This window comes from Archocentrus centrarchus, chromosome 11, assembly GCF_007364275.1.
Source record: "Archocentrus centrarchus isolate MPI-CPG fArcCen1 chromosome 11, fArcCen1, whole genome shotgun sequence".
Lineage (NCBI taxonomy): Eukaryota > Metazoa > Chordata > Actinopteri > Cichliformes > Cichlidae > Archocentrus > Archocentrus centrarchus.
The window spans coordinates 1,758,072-1,774,206 of NC_044356.1; positions in this window are offsets into that span (position 1 = coordinate 1,758,072).

Here is a 16,135-nt window from a genome sequence, read left to right on the forward strand (position 1 = left end):
TCTAGCTGATCGAAACTCAGCACGTTTTAGGATTTTCATATTGTGTTTTCCATTTTTACTTCACGTTTTGCTGACAGTAGTTTTATAATGTGAAACAAATTTAAATGTGAGCTGATTTAATGGATTCTAGACAAAATTTTAAATCAAAGGACAGACCAGAAAATCTTCTAAGAGCTGCTGAACACAGTGACTGTTTGAGCATAATTTACTCTCCCAGCAGCACCACCTAGTGGTGACTGTGACCAAGCCTCAAACTCCCAGGCTGCAGTTTCTTGAGGCTGTCTCCAAAATGAGATTCCATGTTAAAAAGATTATAAGCATGTTCCTGAAACACACTCATGGTGTCCGTTGCTTTCACCCTCTGCTTTCTCTCTCTCTCTCTCTCACACACACACACACACACACACACACACACACACACACACACACACACACACACACACACACACGCATCTCACTGAACCCTGCACCCTCAGCTTCACCGATGCATCTGAATCCATACTAGAATCTTTATCATTATTTAACATGTTTGTCCAAATAAATTGCTAATTGGCATTCAGAGCTGTCTCGTCTCCCTTTGTGTCACTGACCATGAGCAGGTGAGTTTTCATTTGATTTAAATGATTTTGAATGTGCATGTGGTGTCACAAAGATGCTTCATTTAGAACAAAACAAAAACAAAAGAATCAGAATCAGAATCAGAATCTTTATTGTCATTGTACACAGAAGTTGCACAACGAAATTTAAAATGCATTCCTTTTCTAGGTGCCTCAGACAATAAATAATAAAATAATAAAAATATGAGTGATAAAAATGATTACTAAAATACAGGGCACAATAGTAAGTTAAGATGAATCTAGCCCCAATACACACACCAACGCACGCACACAGTCAGCACTACCACCCCACATCACTGTCCAAACCACACAGAGTTCAGTTCAATGATAGCCCTGGCATAAAAGCTGTTCCTCAGTCTGTTTGTTCTGGCCTTCATTGTCCTGAAACGTCTGCCTGATGGCAGTAGCTGAAACAAGGAGTGTCCAGGGAGTGAGGGGTCCTGGAGGATGTTCTGTGCCCTCCTCTGGCAGCGGGCATTGAACAGTTCCTGGAGGGAGGGCAGGGGACAGCCTATGATCTTTTGAGCCGTGTTGATGATTCGCTGGAGTGTTTTCCTGTCTGCTGCTGTGCAGCTGTTGAACCACACGCACAGACAGTAGGTCAGGATGCTCTCTACACAGCAACGGTAGAAGGACACCAGCAGATTCTGGGTCAGATAGTTGCTCCTAAGAACCCTCAGGAAATGCAGTCTCTGTTGGGCCTTCCTGACAATGCTGGTCGTATTGATACTCCAGGTCAAATCATCCTGCAGATGTACTCCCAGGAACCTAAAATCTGAAACCAGCTCCACTTCATCCCCCTCGATGAACAGAGGTTGAATGACATGTGTTGTCCTCCTAAAGTCTACTACCATCTCCTTTGTCTTAGTGGTGTTCAGGATCAAGTTATTCTCACTGCACCACCTTGACAGCCGCTGCACCTCGTCCCGGTATGCTGACTCATCCCCGCCTGATATGAGCCCCACCACAGTGGTGTCATCCGCAAACTTAATGATGCAGTTACTGGCATGTATGGAGGTGCAGTCATGTGTGTAGAGGGTGAAGAGTAGGGGACTCAGCACACAGCCCTGTGGAGAGCCGGTGCTGAGGCTGATGGCTGAAGAGAGGTGGGGACCTACTCTTACCCTCTGGGAACGGTCTGTCAGGAAGTCCTTGATCCAAAGACAGGTGGAGCGTGGTATCCCCAGATCTGACAGTTTAGTCACCAGTCTGCCAGGAAGGATGGTGTTAAACGCCGAGCTGAAGTCCACAAAGAGCAGCCGAGCGTAGTTCCCCCCCTGCTCCAGGTGAGAGAAGGCAGAGTGGAGGGCCGTGGCAATGGCGTCCTCTGTGGACCGGTTGGCTCTGTAGGCAAACTGGTGGGGGTCTAGTCTGGGAGAGAGACTGGAGATGACGTGAGCCCGGACAAGCTTTTCAAAGCACTTCATAACAATTGGTGTTAGTGCTACTGGCCTGTAGTCATTCAAACCTCTGATAGTGTTCTTCTTGGGGATGGGGACGATAATGGAGGACTTCAGGCAGGAAGGGACAGCAGCCTGGCTCAGGGACTGGTTAAAAATGCTGGTAAAAATACCAGCCAGCTGAGCCGCACAGACCTTCAGTATCCGTCCAGAGACACCATCGGGCCCCACAGCTTTCCTGGGGTTCACAGTTTCCAGCATACGCCTCACCTCTTGCTCTTGCAGCCTGAGGATGCTGCTGCTGCCTGCTGAGGGATGTTGGATGGCTGTCTCTGATTGCTGTACCTCAAAGCGTGCAAAGAAGCTGTTCAGCTCCTCTGCCAGATTGATGTTACGCTGATCAACTAACAGGCTGGGTTTGTAGTTCAAAATATGCCGAACCCCTTGCCACACCTGCCTGAAGTCGTGGCTCTGGAAACAGTCCTCAATCCTCCTCTTATACACAGCCTTGGCCTCCCTGATGCCCCTCTTCAGGTTGGCTCTGGCAGCGCTGTAAAGCGCCCCATCACCAGCTCTGAAGGCGATGTTCCTTTCTCTGAGTAAGCTCTGCACCTTTCCATTCATCCATGGCTTTCTATTTGGAAAAACCTGGATATTCTTGTCCACAGTTACAGTGTCGGTGCAGAACTTGATGTAGTCCAGAACAGCCGAGGTATACTGCTCCAGGTCCTGGTGCTTGAATACGTCCCAGTCAGTTGTTTCAAAGCAGTCCTGCAGCTGTTGAGAGGCACCTTCAGGCCAGGTCTGAACAGTCTTAGATGTAGAAAGAGCAGTTTTGCTGAGGGGGGTGTATGCTGGAATCATAAGCAGGGACAGATGGTCTGACTGGCCCAGATGTGGCAGTGGCACAGCCCTGAAACCCAGCTTGATGTTAGAGTAGACTTTATCCAGTGTGCTGTTCCCTCTTGTAGGGCATTTAACATGCTGATGGAACTTGGGTAGAACAGTCTTTAAATCGACATGGTTAAAGTCTCCTGCAATGATGTGTACAGCCTCAGGATATCTGCTCTGTTGACTGCAAACCGTGTCATGTAAGAGACTAACAGCCGAGTTAGCATTAGCATCAGGGGGAAGATAAACAACAGTGATCAAAACAGCTGTAAACTCACGGGGCAGATAGATGGGCCTGCATTTAACAGTCATGTACTCCAGGTCCGGAGAGCAGTGGCTGTTCACAGTCATACTGTCTGTACACCAGCTGTTGTTTACATACAAGCACACACCCCCTCCTCTGCTCTTACCGGAGGTCCGCATTCTGTCATGCCGGTGCGTTGTCCTGCCGGCTAGCTCGATGGCTGCATCAGGAATGGATGAATGAAGCCAGGTCTCAGTGAAGAGCAAAACGCAGCAGTCCTTCACGGTCCTGTTTGTAGCCACCAGCAGTCTCAACTCATCCATTTTATTCGGGAGTGATCTTACATTGGCGAGGAAAACACTGGGTAACGGAGGTCTATGAGGCCGTTTACGTAGCCTCTCCAAAACGCCAGCTCTGCCGCCTCTTTTCTGCCTCCTTTCTCTGCGCCGTCTCCGTCTGCGACCCCCCCTCACAGGGATGATGAACCACAAAGAGCCAGGTGGTCTGGCGATGTCCACCGGGATGTTGTGAGAGTGGAGGAAGTCAGCCATAACCGCCTGCTCACTTTGTGCTCCTATATGTAGGAGTTCGTGCCGTCTGTATGTTATAATGTCCGCCCGACATAATGGTGATGTGTTGAGCCACAGTTGAAGCACACATAACAACATACACAATTTCACAGAGCACCGAAAAGGAGAGCACTGAGCCGCTGCGACTATGCGCGCCGCCATCTATAAACAATTAAAAGAGTAGTTGTAAACCAGCTAACTGATCATCTGCAGAGGAACGGTTTATCTGAAGAGTTTCAGTCAGGTTTCAGAATTCCTCACAGTACAGAAACAGCATTAGTGAAGGTTACAGATGATCTTCTCATGGCCTCTGACAGTGGACTCATCTCAGTGCAGTGACCATGACCTTTTATTACAGAGATTAGAGCATCCCATAGGTATTAAAATGTTCTGCACTACAGTGGTTTGAATCATTTATCTCATAGACTCCAATTTGTTCATGTAAGTGGGGAGCCTTCTTCACACACTAAAGGTTAATTATGGAGTTCCACAGGGTTCTGTGCTAGGACCAATTTTATTTACATTATACATGCTTCCCTTAGGCAGTATTATTAGAAAGCACTGCATCAATTTTCACTGTTGTGCAGATGATACTCAGCTTTATCTATCCATGAAGCCAAGATGACACACAATTAGTTAACCTGCAGGAATGGTGTGTAGCCAGATACTTACTCTGGATGGCATCACTTTGGCCTCCAGTAACACTGTGAGAAATCTTGGAGTCATTTTTGACCAGGATATGTCCTTCAATGCACATATTAAACAAATATGTAGGACCGTTTTTTTGCATTTGTGCAATATTTCTAAAATTAGAAACATCCTTTCTCAGAGTGATGCTGAAAAGCTAATTCATGCATTTATTACTTCTAGGGTGGACTATTGTAATTCATTATTATCAGGCTGTCCTAAAAGCTCCCTGAAAAGCCTTCAGCTGATCCAAAATGCTGCAGCTAGAGTACTGACAGGGACTAGAAAGAGAGAGCAGATTTCTCCCATATTGGCTTCTCTTCATTGGCTCCCTGTTAAATCTAGAATAGAATTTAAAATTCTTCTCCTCACATACAAGGTCTTGAATAATCAGGCCCCGTCTTATCTCAAAGACCTCATAGTCCCATATCACCCCAACAGAGCACTTCACTCTCAGACTGCTGGCTTACTTGTGGTTCCTAGGATACTTAAGAGTAGAATGGGAGGCAGAGCCTTCAGCTTTCAGGCCCCTCTTCTGTGGAACCAGCTCCCAGCTTGGATTCAGGAGACAGACACCCTCTCTATTTTTAAGATTAGCCTTAAAACTTTCCTTTATGATGAATCTTATAGTTAGGGTTAAATTCAGATCGCACTGCCGTTGTGTCTCTCACCACTCCTTGGAACCCGCTGGCACCTGGCTGAGGAGATCCAGCTTCCCTCCTTTCTCTCACCTGGTCTTCGCAGGGTGGTGTGAACCCACGGAGCCTCCGGCCATGGCTGACCTCCATTGCCCTGGTTAATAAGTCTTCATATTGAAGGATTTCTTCACCTCTCATAAGCTAGATTTCCTCTTTGTGACAGAAACCTGGCTGAGTGTCTCTGAGTTCAGCTCAGTGAATTTTCAAGTTATTGAATTATTTTTTTATTGAGTTTTTGGTTGAAATAATGCCAGAATGATGAGGTTTTCATTCTTGGCAATATTCAATTTCAATTCAATTCAATTCAATTCAATTCAATTTTATTTATATAGCGCCAAATCACAACAAACTGTCGCCTCAAGGCGCTTTGTATTGTGGGTAAAGACCCTACAATAATACAGAGAAAACCCAACAGTCAAAACAACCCCCTATGAGCAAGCACTTGGCGACAGTGGGAAGGAAAAACTCCCTTTTAACAGGAAGAAACCTCCAGCAGAACCAGGCTCAGGGAGGGGCAGTCATCTGCCGCGACCGGTTGGGCTGAGGGGAGAGAAAGACATGCTGTGGAAGAGAGCCAGAGATTAATAATTAATGATTAAATGCAGAGTGGAGTATAAACAAAGTAAATAAGTTGAATGAGAAACAGTGCATTATGTGAACCCCCCAGCAGACTAGGCCTATAGCAGCATAACTAAGGGATGGTTCAGGGTCACCTGATCCAGCCCTAACTATAAGCTTTATCATAAAGGAAAGTTTTAAGCCTAATCTTAAAAATAGAGAGGGTGTCTGTCTCCCGAATCCAAGCTGGAAGCTGGTTCCACAGAAGAGGCGCCTGAAAGCTGAAGGCTCTGCCTCCCATTCTACTCTTAAGTATCCTAGGAACCACAAGTAAGCCAGCAGTCTGAGAGCGAAGTGCTCTGTTGGGGTGATATGGGACTATGAGGTCTTTGAGATAAGATGGTGCCTGATTATTCAAGACTTTGTAGGTGAGGAGAAGAATTTTAAATTCTATTCTAGATTTAACAGGGAGCCAATGAAGAGAAGCCAATATGGGAGAAATATGCTCTCTTTCTAGTCCCTGTCAGTACTCTAGCTGCAGCATTTTGGATCAGCTGAAGGCTTTTCAGAAAGCTTTTAGGACAGCCTGATAATAATGAATTACAATAATCCAGCCTAGAAGTAATAAATGCATGAATTAGCTTTTCAGCATCACTCTGAGAAAGGATGTTTCTAATTTTAGAAATATTGCGCAAATGCAAAAAAGCGGTCCTACATATTTGTTTAATATGTGCATTGAAGGTCATATCCTGGTCAAAAATGACTCCAAGATTTCTCACAGTGTTACTGGAGGCCAAAGTAATGCCATCCAGAGTAAGTATCTGGTTAGACACCATGTTTCTAAGATTTGTGGGGCCGAGAACAAGAATTTCAGTTTGATCTGAATTTAGAAGCAGGAAATTAGAGGTCATCCAGGCCTTAATATCTTTAAGACATTCCTGCAGTTTAACTAATTGATGTGTGTCATCTGGCTTCATTGATAGGTAAAGCTCAGTATCATCTGCATAACAATGAAAATTGATGCAGTGCTTTCTAATAATACTGCCTAAGGGAAGCATGTATAATGTAAATAAAATTGGTCCTAGCACAGAACCCTGTGGAACTCCATAATTAACCTTTAGTGTGTGAAGAAGACTCCCCATTTACATGAACAAATTGGAGCCTATTAGATAAATATGATTCAAACCACTGCAGTGCAGTACCTTTAATACCTATAGCAAGCTCTAATCTCTGTAATAAAATGTTATGGTCAACAGTATCAAAAGCTGCACTGAGGTCCAACAGGACAAGAACAGAGATGAGTCCACTGTCAGAGGCTGTAAGAAGATCATTTGTAACCTTCACTAATGCTGTTTCTGTACTGTGATGAATTCTGAAACCTGACTGAAACTCTTCAAATAAACCGTTCCTCTGCAGATGATCAGTGAGCTGTTTTACAACTACTCTTTCAAGAGTCTTTGAGAGAAAAGGAAGGTTGGAGATTGGCCTATAATTAGCTAAGACAGCTGGGTCAGTGATGGCTTTTTAAGCAGAGGTTTAATTACAGCCACCTTGAAGGTCTGTGGTACATAGCCAACTAATAAAGACTGATTGATCATTTTTAAGATTGAAGCATCAATAATTGGAAAGACTTCTTTGAACAGTCTAGTAGGAATGGGATCTAATAAACATGTTGCTGGTTTGGAGGAAGTAACTATTGAAGTTAACTCTGAAAGATCAACTGGAGCAAAAGAGTCTAAACAAATACCAGCAGTGCTGAAAGCAGCCGAATATGAAGAATAATCTTTGAGATGGTTATGAATAATTTTTTCTCTAATGTCTAAAATTTTATTTGTAAAGAAATCCATGAAGTCACTACTAGTTAACGTGAAAGGAATACTTGGCTCTACAGAGCTCTGACTCTTTGTCAGCCTGGCTACAGTGCTGAAAAGAAACCTGGGGTTGTTCTTATTTTCTTCAATTAATGATGAATAGTAAGATGTCCTAGCTTTACGGAGGGCTTTTTTATAGAGCAACAAACTCTTTTTCCAGGCTAAATGAGCATCTTCTTATTTAGTGAGACTCCATTCCCTCTCCAGCTTTCGGGTTATCTGCTTTAAGCTGTGCGTTTGTGAATTATACCACGGAGTCAGGCACTTCTGATTTGAAGCTTTCCTTTTCAGAGGAGCCACAGTATCCAAAGTTATACGCAGTGAGGATGTAAAACTATTGACGAGATAATCGACCTCACTGGGAGCAGAGTTTAGGTAGCTGCTCTGCACTGTGTTGGCACTGAAGAGCATAACAATGAAGGAATTAGATCCTTAAACTTAGTTACAGCACTTTCAGAAAGACTTCTACTGTAATAAAACTTATTCCCCACTGCTGTGTAATCCATTAAAGTAAATGTAAATGTTACTAAGAAATGATCAGACAGGAGGGGGCTTTCAGGGAATACTGTTAGGTCTTCAGTTTCTATGCCATATGTTAGGACAAGATCCAGAGTATGATTAAAGTGGTGGGTGGGCTCCTTTACATTTTGAGTGAAGCCAATTGAATCTAACAATAGATTAAATGCAGTGTTGAGGCTGTCATTCTCAGCATCTACATGGATGTTAAAATATGAATATTCATGTGTGCTGTCTTACTAACCCACTGAGAAGGGACTATTTAAACCTACTCAATACTTTTAACCTTTTGCAGAGTGTCACGGGTCCCACACACGGACACTGTCAGTCTGGTTTTGTCATATGGTTTACCTGTTTTATCATTAAAATTTATGATGTTTATTCTGATCTGTTTTATTTTAAACTTATTCTCCTTCTCGCCCTCATCTAAACCCTCCACTGCTGCTCAGGTTTCTGTTGCCTTTGCGGTTGATTCAGAGCGCTCAGCTTGTGTTGACACCGAGGTGGTGACTCCTGAATTTCTCTCCATTTGTCAAAACATTTCATATGTAGGAAAACATTTGTCATTAGAGATATATTGAGAAAGAGAATTTATTTTAAGAAAGCTGAGTTTCCTCTTCTCAGCCCACACAGAGAATGAACTCTTTCCTGTGTGCAGAATCAATTCAGTGTGTCAGGATGAGGCTGAGCATCTAATGCTGCCTGTTAGCAGCTCTTCTGGGCACTAATGTCACAGCAGGTAATGAGATTTATTTCCTGACTCTCTCACCTGTTATGAAATGCCACACCTTTGTTTCTAGAATCATCCAACATTGATATGTTTATGTTCATATAGACCACAAAATAATTGATGGTTCTGGCTACGATGATGCAACAAAACAGTTTTTCTTCTGCAGATTTAATTTATGAAATTGCAGAGGAGAAGCAGACCATCACTCTGCCCTGTCCTCACTCTGTGGCGCTTATGGTGACGTGGAGCAGGGAGAGTGAAGGAAGGAAAGTTGACATACTTACAGTTGATGGTGACGGAGACAAAAAAACACATCAGTGATCCAGGCAGATGATACAGTTCACAGGCAGACGGGTCACTGATCATCCTCAAAGCTTCTGTCTCAGACTCAGGAAGATACTTCTGTAACAATCAGAATCAGAATCAGAATCAGAAGGTTTTATTGCCATATGGGTGAACAGGTTCACAGCATTAGGAAATTGCTGCGGTACTTCGTGCTTACAGAAAGAAACAAATAAGTATAAAAACTATAAGACAATATACAAGTATACAAATTGCAAATATACAGAGATATTAGAGCTATAACTATAGCACAATATTACAAAATTACAAAATATACAGTGCAGAGACTAATTAAAAGATAGAAGAATGTAGACTATATTCCACTAATATGTACATCAGTGCAGTCAGACAGGTGCATAGACATAGGGTCATCAGCGTTTGTGGAGGGTGGTGGTAGTAACAGTCTTAGGGTAATTGTTCATGAGTCCAACAGCAGAGGGGAAGAAACTGTTCTTATGGCGGGAGGTTCTGGTCCGTATGGACCGTAGCCTCCTGCCTGAGGGGAGAGGGTCAAAAAGTCTGTGCCCAGGGTGAGAGTGGTCGGCTGTGATCCGACCTGCACGCCCCAGTGTCCTGGAGGTGTACAGGTCCTGGAGAGATGGGAGGTTACAGCCAATCACCTTCTCAGCAGAGTGCACAACGCGCTGTAGTCTCTGTTTGTCCCTAGTGGTGGCTCCAGCGTACCACACAGTGATGGAGGAGGTGAGGATGGACTCAATGATGGCAGTATAGAACTGCACCATGGTCCTTGCTGGCAAGTTGAATTTCTTCAACTGCCGCAGGAAGTACATCCTCTGCTGGGCCTTTTTGATGACAGAGGTGATGGTGGGCTCCCACTTGAGGTCCTGGGTGATGGTAGTTCCCAGGAAGCGAGAAGAGTCCACTGTGGTGATGGGGGTGTCAGTCAGGATGATGGAGGGTAGAGGGGCTGTGTGCTTCCTAAAGTCCACTATAATCTCCACTGTCTTCTGGGCGTTCAGTACCAGGTTATTGTGGCTGCACCAGGACGCCAGACGTTTGACCTCCATCCTGTAGGCCGACTCGTCCCCGTCTGAGATGAGTCCGATGAGAGTCATGTCGTCTGCAAACTTAATAAGCTTGACAGACTGGTGGTCAGAGGTGCAGCAGTTGGTATACAGGGAGAAGAGCAGAGGAGAGAGGACACAGCCCTGAGGAGTGCCAGTGCTGATGGTCCGGGAGTCCGAGACATTCTTCCCCAGCCTCACGTGCTGCTTCCTGTTCATCAGGAAGTCAGTGATCCACCTGCAGATGGGATCAGGCACGTTCATCTGGGACAGCTTTTCTTGGAGGAGATCAGGGATGATGGTGTTGAAGGCAGAGCTGAAGTCCACAAACAGGAGGAGCTGTGGAGCTGTGGAGCGTACAGTGATCCCATCAGGTAACATCTTCATTCCCTGATGGTGATTTAATGCCCAGCAACACCTCCTAAACTATCTCCTTAATAAAGTCCACATAGATAGTAAAACTCTAAAGTCCTGACATTTCTTTCTGAGTAGTGGTTGAACAGAGGAGACATTCTCAGAAGGTTGTGCTGAACAGCTGATAATGATGATGTGAAACACTCACTATGTCACAATGGGCTGTTTGGTAGCCAGGAGATGCAAGACTCGAGAACAGGGTAAACTTCAGTTTTATTTGCTGACAGAACAGAACTTACAGAGCTGGATGGAACCAGCAGCACAAACTAGGAAAACCTACGTAACTAGAACACAGACCAACAGAGGAACACACAGAGAACAAGGAGCCATAGACAACAACACAACAAAGGACAGATACACAAGGGGTGACGAGAGGAGAGTGGAAACAGCTGGGCAGAACAGCTGAGCTCAGGGGAAGCAAAAGTAAACACACTGCACACGATACAAGACATTATCAAAATAAGTCAGGAAGCTGCAACACAGCGACAAAGACTAAGACACGTGAACCTGACATAATGATCAAACACACAAGAGAGACTGACATATGGAAATACAAAACACCACCTCAACTTGAAACACAAACAAATCCAAAAAACAATAATAACCAGGAATCTAAACAAAGAGACATGGCAGAAAAAACTTAAACAGAACTACACAAACAAACAAACAAAAAAAGCCCAGGACCATGACATACTTGCTGTCTTTAAATTTCTGCACACAGGAACTAAAATACTCAGCGCTGCAGTAAGAAGCAACATCACTCTGAAATGCCCTGCAGATGTTTCTGGGTCCCAAATTCCAACATGGATCAGAGGGAATGATGGAGAAAACGTGACCGTTTTCAGTCAGAGTCAGAAGGAGGAGCGCGCTCAGTATTCACCAGAGGAGAAAGAGCTGATTTTAACAGATGTTCACCTCAGTGACTCTGGACTGTACATCTGTGCTGGGAAACCAGCAGCTTATCTCAATGTGACCAAAGGCCCAGATGAGACATCAGAGAAAGGTGAGACACAAGCCAACACTCATCTTCATCAGCAGCAGCTGCAGCAGATGTATCAGCAGCAGATATTGTTTTTAAAGGACAGCTTATTATGGCTAATGCATTTGAAATGTCTCTAACAATGAAACTAAAGGCTTGTTGTGGAATGAACTATCACAGTGTGTCTGCAGAGCTTCAGATTAAAATGCATAAAAGATCATTTCAGTTTATTTTAGTATGGAGGGTTTCCCATTTCCAACTGGCTGCTGTGTAACACATGCCAGTTGTACAAAGAATAACTAAACATATTCTCATATAAATAAATGTTCTATTTTTAATATTTATATTTAAAAAATAATGAATTCGAGAAATCTAAAACTTAAAATAATGTTCAAGAAGAATTTCCCTCAAATATGGTGACAAAAATCATCCACATTGCTGACAAGCAGTGTGAGCTCAGTTTAATTATTCGGCTCACAGTAGTTAGTGCTTCTGCACAGTCGTGGTAACCAGCACAGCTGAGGAGGACCCTAAGCGGGCGGGCCTGTGCGGGTCAGACTAAGAGGTCATTTCAGCTTGTGTGGTTGTGCGCTCACAGTCAGCTCTCCTAATGTGTGGTGAGTTCACGGATCCAAATGTATCTCCTGCTTTGCCTCTGCAGTCTAACACAGATACTTTTAGCACTTTTATAACTGTGGCTACATTTCTCTGTGAGTGTTTTAGGTGCATATGGTAGTAATTATGCACAGTGTGTGTAAGTGAAAGCACTTTTTTTGGCCCTGTCAAAGATGGTTGCCCGTCTAGTCCACAAGGTTTCCTGCTGATCCAGCAGCCATGTGACTGGATTTAGTTCTTGGGTCTGAAGGATTGTTTCTGGTTATTTGGGAGATGTAACGTCATGTCTCTGTGAGCTGCATTACTTTTTAACTGTTTTTTCTTCCAGGTGCTCTGCAGCTCCTTTTGGTTCTTGGAGTTGTCATCCCCCTCCTCCTCATCATTTTCATCATCCTCTTCATCACCTGGGCGTGCAGATGTAAAAGAAGAGGTGAACGAAGAAACGGTCCAGTTTGTCACAGATCATCAAAACTAATGATGGTGTCTTTCAAAATGAGCGTTTCACTGCTGTGCACATCCTGACCTGTTCATTGGTAACTGAATCAATCGTTTTGATTTATCGTTTTGTTTGACAGAAAGAAGTGAACAAATTGTCTATGCTGAGATACCGGATCAATTGATAAATGAAGCTAAACAAGGTAATCTATTTCTCTTATAAATGGACACAGTTGCGTTCTGGCCGGCAGGCTAAACATGATTTTAGATCATTTTTAGCCTTGTTTAGACATGAAGATATGCTTTATACTTTATTTATACAGATAATCATGTATTAATTCCATTCAAATGTGCTGCAAAATTAGAATTTCCAGACAATTAGCAGCACTCTCACCAGTATTAGGATTCCCTGTGTTAAATACACAATTCACACAGTTATTTGTTATCATTTCAGCAGAAAACAATCGTTTACATGGAATATTACATGCATTATTCTTTTTATTGAGGCACCCAGCCAAAATTAACAAATAAAACGTTTCAAAGACTCCGTCCTGAGTTTCTTCTCACAGACACACAACACACTACACACCGAAGCCAGTGTGTCAAACCTCCGTTTTTTTCCAATGCCAGCAGGGGTCAAGTCATCTCACTGAAAATGAGTTACATTCACTGGACACTTTATTAGGTACACCGTGCTGGTACAGGGTCAGACCCCCTTTTGCACTCAGAGCTGCTTTAATTCTTCATGGCACAGATTCAATAAGGTGCTGGAAACATTCCTCAGAGATTTTGGTTCAAACCAGGAAACATTTCTCCAATCCTCTATTGTCTAGTTTTTGTATGCCTGTGTGAATTTTAGCCTCAGTTTCCTATTCTTCAATACCCGCCTACCATCTGTTTAACATCATGTGGAGATCTTGGGCCGTGCCAATGAATAAGCAGCAGAAAATGGAATGAGGGATGGATGGGAATTTACCAAAAAAGTGGGTTTGTCAGTTATAGCCTAAATTTCTTTCTGTTCTCAAACAAAAACACTAAACTCAAACTCAGGCTCTGACCTTCTGGTTTCTTTACCGGGACAAAAACATGTTTTACCTTTCAGGTAGATCATACCGAGATGATCTTACATACTCTGTCATTAACTAGCTCTGGGAAGCTAAATGGGGAGACCCTGAACTAGGTGGCTGTAGCTCAGGAGGTAGAGCAGGTCACTTACTGATTGGAAAGTCGGCGGTTCGATTCCTGCCAATGTATCCTTGGGCAAGATACTTAACCCCAAGTTGCTCTCCGATGCAACCGTTGGAGTGTGAATGTTAGGTAATAAAGCACTTAGCTTAGTTAATCATGGAAGTGAATGTGGTAAATGTAAACATGTTGTATAAGCACTTTGAGTGCTCAGACAGACAGCGCTATATGAGAACTAGTCTATTAACCATATCTGTCTTCGTTCTGCAGATGAATATTTGGAGATGTAAAATAAAACATTTTGTGTCTTCTTCAGCACCGTCTCAGACCCCCCATGTCCATTTATTTCATGATCCAACAGCACTGACAGGAAAATGAAGGTGATTTTTCACGTGTTGCTTTTATGTGGGTTTGTATTTGTAGAGCTTACTCAATGACATTTTTATAGAAAAACATTTTGACACAATATTTACAAAATTATTATATTCTGTAAGACTTTTACCTAATTTCACTCATTTGCTCTGTATAATGTCAGAAAATAGTGAAAGGTGCAATCTGATGTTTATTAATCACATCACTTTTTTTCTAATTGCAACTTTTTGCTTATTCATGTTACAGGAATTCTTTGGGATCAAATGAAAAACCTTCCTTCAACTCCAGCAAACACTTCAGCAGCCGAATGAGTCACATTTCAGTTTAACTTTAATTAAAAATTAGCTGCATGAGTTTTGTTTCACTGGTTGTTTGGATTCTTGGAAATCAGTCAAGTCAAATTATTATTTTAAAATGATTGTGGCATAAGGTTAATAAATAAAATATTGGTTTGGGCATAGTTAACTTTTATTTGAGGGAGAATTCAGCACAAATGCTTCTGTCAGATAAAAATTCAAAGGATGAATAAAGTTTATAACAAAACTGAGGATAAACAAGGAAAACAACATGAATTATAACGTCATTAAACGCATTATATGGAAAACAGAAAGTATTATATGCAAATGGTCAAATTAAAATTTCAGATATTCCTTTAAATTTGTTGTTCATCAACTACTTCATCTGAAAGAAGTCAACAGCTTCCATCTTTGGTCTTTGCCTCATCGATGTGAAACAGCAAGTCTGCAGCCAGTATGAGAACATGCATCCTCATTTTCCAGGCTAGTGATGCTCCGTCCTTCACTGAGTCACTGCAGGAGGAAGAGGAAGATTAGGATAGGGATGGAAGGGAAAAAGTGACAAACTGAAGTTCAAATTCCAGGCATATCGGCAGCAGCTCCGCAGTTCCACGTTTTTTGCTGAAGATGTTCAGTTTTGTGATCTCCTGTCATGTTTGGATCCTGCTCTCAGATCTGATCAGCAGCACAGAAAACTGCACAGGTACAAAGAAACCGTCACACTCGCCATAATTTTAGTCCTTGGCTTATTATACAGCTGCATTTGCACAACAGACAGGTTTGCACTATAATATTGTAATACTGTACAGTTATTTTCCTTTTTTGTGCTAAAGTTCATCTTACTTGCAAATCTGCAGTTGTCAGTTTACTTTAATATTGCATAATTGCTATTTTCTTTTAATTTTTTTTTGCAAAATGTATCTACTTCACAATTTATCATAACATATGCCTGCATTTTGTGTAAAATTTCCAGAAAAATCTGTTGATTCACAATTCTCATACTTACTATATTTAGTAAATAAAATATTTAGGTTTTACTATAACTGGGATATGTATTAATAAATATGAGCGTGCTCATATACATAAGAACTTTTTTTATAGGCTCAAAGGAACTGAAAGGTGCATCTATAAATTTCATTAATCCACATTTTTGATCTTTGACCTAAAAATATATGTTTAAAAAAAGAGAGTTAAGGCTTTCCTCTGACATTGTGTAATCTTTAAACTTAAAATAAAGGAAGAACTAGTTTCATTCTTTCAGCATTATGTTTGATAAAAACTTTTTTTCAGCAAACATTTCTGCACAGCTACTCAGAACATTTAAATGCTGTTACTTCTCTAGTGAACTTTGGCTCTATTTTTATTCTTTCCACTGTACCTTTAGACAGAGAGCATGTTTCCATGAGATAAAAGAGGAAACTGCAGATAAAACAGGAAATAAGGCTGAACACTGAGCATCAGCAGGATGTGAAGGGCTCAGTCATACAGTTACATGACATCATCTAAATATAGCGGATGCATAACTAAATATGTCAGGCTGGAAAAAATGGCAAGAGCTTAATACACAAGACTGTATATAAAAGATGAACGTAGCATTTGCTTTGTTGACTCAGATTAAAGTCGCAAGTTTAACGCTTTTAAAGTGTTCTGCCCATTCTCATCTTTATGTTTTTGAGCAGGACATGACTAGG